This window comes from Micromys minutus (assembly GCF_963924665.1).
Source record: "Micromys minutus genome assembly, chromosome: 7".
Taxonomy (NCBI): domain Eukaryota; kingdom Metazoa; phylum Chordata; class Mammalia; order Rodentia; family Muridae; genus Micromys; species Micromys minutus.
In genome coordinates, this window is record NC_137976.1 from 8,762,259 (window position 1) to 8,767,590 (window position 5,332).

The 5,332-nt window shown below is 40.5% G+C and overlaps 1 pseudogene across 1 annotated transcript; it reads left to right on the forward strand.

Annotated features, from left to right (window-relative positions):
- Nucleotides 1-4,579: 4,579 nt before the first annotated feature.
- Nucleotides 4,580-5,132, forward strand: LOC308422652 (large ribosomal subunit protein uL22-like; annotated as a pseudogene). Its single transcript has one exon. The product of its transcript is annotated as a large ribosomal subunit protein uL22-like (transcript).
- The last annotated feature ends 200 nt before the right edge of the window (nucleotides 5,133-5,332 follow it).

Genomic DNA, 5,332 nt, shown 5'->3' on the forward strand with positions numbered 1-5,332 from the left:
AGGTGCTGTAGAAATATGTAGATGGAAGAACAGGAGTAAGACTGTCTCCCTGCTCTACTGCAAGCAAACAGGTAAAGACTTTCAAAAGGAATGCAAAATTATAATGTCTTTTGCATCTTAGAGTCTAGGGACATGGGACGATGTTCCCCGAAAGAAGAAATCCACAAGGGATACGTCCTGTGAGCATTCGCTGTCTATTGCAGACAGGATTCCCAGGCAGAACCCGCTGGTTGAGCTGAAGTAGTTAAAGCTAATGATCTAGGAGGGAAAAAAAAATCAAGATAGCTAGAATTCACAGAATGCAAAATAAAGAAGCAGGGAAATGGGGGGAGGGGGAGGCAAGAGAGACAGGAATGGAAGAGAGAGGCAGAAGAGAGAGAATATTCTTAATCCAGGAAGCTGCTCTTTGGTGTTGATCTGCACGTGCATTTAGGGGAAAATGCTGGAAGATGGGAAAAGAATTGTGCAAATGTAACAAAAAGTCAGAGGAAACGAATCCTACAAGTCCCACAAAGCTGGAAATAGATGAAGAATCTCCTTGCCAGAGAGGAAACCGTCCTGATAATGCAGACTGCAGAGCAGTTAGAAGGATGTTGATTTAGAATTCAGATGGCTCAGAGAGATGCCCTGGTCCTACTCAGTGGGACTCAAAGGCTTGAGAGGATTAAAGGACTTTCTTAACTATCTCAGTGAGATCCAAGGATAGTTACTCATCTAGTGTCAAACCTGTCCATTCACAACCAACTGCTTAGAATATTGGAGAAAATTACCAGCGCACTAGATGCTAGGGAAGAAAGGAATAATTTGGAGATGAAGCAATAGAAATGACCCAAAATGAAATTAATCTTAAAGGCTAGAACAATGAAGAGACCTTCACTTCCTTGTGAGGCAAATGGGAGCAGTCTACCATACAGGTCACTGGAGTTGCCAAGGAGATGAGATAAAAAACGATGGTTAAAAAGTTTGCCTAATGTGAGAAAAGTTATGAAAATATTTCTTCAAGAAACTCCACAAAGGCTAAACACAGGAAAAGAGAAAACTTACCTGTCTGCCTTACTACCTTCTAACCCTTAAAACATTTGTAGCCCAGATCATCCCCCACCTCCTTTTTGTCATCTCGGACTGGAACTCTCCCCAAACTTCCAGGAAATGATACAACGTTTCAGGTTATGTCCCACACAAAATGCAAACAGAGAAGAGACATTTGCCGCATGCCAATAATTAAGCCATAATTCAGCCTTCTCATTATTTCAAACTCAATAAGGAAAATCTGAAGGTGAGAATAAGGCCCTAACACCACTTAAACGAAAACTAATAAAGAAATAGAGGCTCGGGGTCCTTTCCCAGGTGGCTTTCCCAGTTCTCATTCTGCTCTTTGATGGTAGGAAGTTTCAGGTTGCTGTCCACAGTGTGGTGTGTTTTGAATAGTTTGAGTAAGAATGGCCCACCTAGGCTCAAATATGCTGGGTCATTAGAGAACGGCACTACTAAACTGCTGTGGCCTACCGGAGGAGGTGTGGCCTTGTTGAAAGAAATCTGTCACTGGTGGGTGGGCTTTGGGCTAGAAGCTAAGCCCATTCTCTCCTTCCTCTCCCTCTCTTCTCTTCCCTGCTGCCTCTGTGGCTCAGATGTAGAACTCTCAGTTACTTTCCAGCAACACATCTGAGTCCATACCACTGTGATGACAATGGACTGAACCTCTGAACTATTGGCAAGGCCCCAGTTAAATACTTTCTTTTTATAAGACTTGTCTTGATCATGGTGTTTTTTTTTCACAGCAAGATTGACTAAGACACGACTCCAGGTTACTCCATGGCCACTGCAGCATGCGTATGGTAATGTATGGGCTTCTACTCCTGAAAGTGAAAGCCCAAGACAGAAGAAGCTATAGAACTTTGTAGAAAAAAAAAATCTATGGTCAAAAGTCACAGTGTAACATCTCATGGGTTATGCAACTCCACCCTAATCAAAGTGGGAAGGCACTACGGTAAGGCATACGCAGGATGACTTGGGGTTATTGGGGTCAGCTTGGAGGTTGGTTAACCATCAACCTAAATTGAAATCAAATGCACAAGAAGTGCCACAGCTGATAATAATCAGCTTAAAACTATTATTTTCTAATCCAACAGTATTTTTCTAAAATGTTTATCTCTGTGTTTCTAATACATTCTCTTAACCACATCACAATGATGATATGTTCTAAGAAGGGAGGTGCTAGGTGATTGTGTCCTTGTGTGAGAACAAGAAATAGTACTTGCTCAAACCTAGGGAGTGAAGGGTTATTACTTGGTGTGGCCTCTTGATATCATCAAGAGATACAAGGTACACAGACAGGCAGGTCTGCTATCAGGCGGGGAATGTCGTCTTACAGGAAGCATTTCTTTTTCTCCAAGTAGAATTAGCAACAATGAGAATAGCAAAGATATAAATAAGAGTACTATGCCACACAGAAAAGCTAGTAACACTGTGTATTACCATTATCAAATAGTATACACTATACACGCTTGCGCACTCTGTACATTCTATACTATTGTCCATACTAGGCTCTTTACACTGCTCACAGCACCAGCCAATATGTGATGCATTCGGTGACAACACTAGAATGTATATATTATCATTAGGTGATAGAGATTTTTATTTCTATTATCACATTTGGCCTGTCATTGTCAAATGCTACGTGTAGTGTGCACTATATTTGTTTGGTTTTACTTTTGTTCAAAAGGTAGTATTATAGACAATCCCTTGGCACTTGGTTCTTTCCACCTAGTAAGATCCACCCATTTGTAAGTCTTACCGTACTTAATTAAAAGTAATTAAGATTCCATTGTGTGGTTACTAAATGGTTCTTTATATCACTTTCCTATTGATGGGCATTCGATTTCTTTTGAGGTTTTACCTGTTACTGAATTGTGCTATAAATTCTCTTAAACACCTACAAATACTGTTTTACTTGTTTTTATATTCTTAGGAGTAGAATTTATAGGTCACCTGATATGCTAGTTAGTTTTAACTGTCAAATTAGCACAATTGAGAATCACAGGGGAAGAGATTCTTAATGAGAAATTACGTTGATTAGGCTGGCCTGTGGGCTAGTCTGTGGAGAATTGTTAATTAATGTAGGAAAACCCAGCCCACTGTGGGTGACAATATTCCCTAGGCAGGGAGTATCTAAGCACAGAGCAAGCAGCAAGGATGCATTTACCCTTTCTTTCTTCTTAACTGTGGATGTGATACATGTGATACGACTAGTTGACTGAGATTCTGCCTTGATTTTTTTCCTAAAAAAATGAAAATGATGAACTGTAATTCTGAATCGTAAGACAAAGAAACCCCTTTTCCATTGTGTTCCTTCTTGTCAGAGTACCTGTCAGAGCAACAGAGGCAAACTTAGAACGCTCAGTATATGCACATTCATCATTAAAAAAAATGCTACTCTGCTTCACAAGGGATTGAACCCACGTATTCCCCACTGTTGATATGAAAGAACTGACTGACTGTTAAGGCTTTCCCTTTCTTTTTAAATTAAAAACTACTCTATCCTTACTATCATTAAGCATATAAAAGAAATATCATTATTTCCTGGAAAACAAAATCTAAGTCAAAAGAAAAGTCATATCTGAGGAAAATTGACAAAGACAAAACCAAACAAACAAACAAAAAAACCTAAGTGTTCACTTTAAGGGTTTGAACAGTGGGAAACTGGGATGATCCAATCACCGTACCATGCTGGTGAGTTTTATGTCAACTTGACACAAGCCAGGCATTAAATAGATAACTGAGACTCATTTGGGAAGAGAGAATCTCAATCAAGAAAATGCCTACAATGCAGATTTCTTTCTTTCTTTCTTTCTTTCTTTATTCTTCTCTCCTATATTACACCCTGACCGTAGTTTCACCTCCCTCTACTTCTCTCAGTCCTCCCCCTCCACAAAGCCCTCTTTCCACTACTTGCACTCCTCCTCTCTTTCCCTCCAGAAAAACAAAAACAAAAAACAAACCAGGTCTCCCAGGGATATCAACTGAACGTGGTATAACAATCACAGGAAGATGAGGCACAAACCCTCACATCAAGGATGGACAAAGGAATCCAGCAGGAGGAAAAGAGTTGCAAAAACAAACAAAAGGGAGAATTACTGCCCTCCCTCTGTTAGGAGTCCCACAAGAACACCAGGCTACACAACTGTAACATCTATGCAAAAGACCTAGCTTCATCCTGTACAGGTTCCCTGATTTGTCACTTCAGTCTCTGTGATCCCCTATGAGCTCAAAAGAGATACAACCCACATGGCTTTTATAGAAGACCACTTTTGAGCTAACCCATCAGTTACATACAAGGAGCCCCAACCTCAAATTAAAGGTTACAGTGGGCCCCACTTTTGACTCTTATAATGGAAATTAAGATTTCAACAGGAGTGTCAAAGCTCAGGTCACAGCACAGTTATTGAAACAATATATCTGTATTGAATATATAGAATTTATATTGATTATATCATACTTATATTGAAATAATTATTTTATTATTAGGTCCAGAGCCTTCACACTTCCTCTTCCTGTAAGCAGCCAGAGGTGACCTGGGAAGATGGTTCGCTACTCTCTGGACCCAGAAAACCCCACAAAATCATGCAAATTCAGAGATTCAAACCTTCGTGTTCATTTTAAGAACACCGGGGAAACTGCCCAGGCCATCAAGGGTATGCATATCCACAAAGCCACCAAGTATCTGAAGGATGTCACTTTAAAAAAGCAATGTGTGCCATTCCAGCAGTATAATGGTAGAGTCGGTAGGTGTGGCCAGGCCAAACAGTGGGGCTGGACACAGGGACAGTGGCCAAGAGTAAGTGCTGAACTTTTGCTGCACATGCTTAATAATGCAGACAGTAACGCTGAAGTTAAGGGTTTAGACATAGATTATCTATCATTGAACACATCCAGGTGAACAAGGCACCTAAGATGTGCCGGCGAACCTACAGAGCTCATGGCCAGATTAACCCATACATGAGCTCCCCCTGCCACATTGAGATGATCCTCACTGAGAAGGAACAGATTGTTCCAAAGCCAGAAGAGGAGGTTGCACAGAAGAAAAAGATATCCAGAAGAAACTGAAGAAACAAAACCTCATGGCACAGGAATAAATTCAGCATAAAACAAATGCAGATACAGTAAAAGAAAATGTAGTCCGTAGTTACCGGTCATGCACATATAGTTAGTGTGTGCATGGGGCTTAAGGAAGAGGAAGAATGAGTCTTGGCTGCTAGCAATAGGGAGTTGCTCTGTTTCTCTATTTTTAAAAAGTGCATGAATCTCTGGAGTTTGTTAAAATACCCAGTGTGAA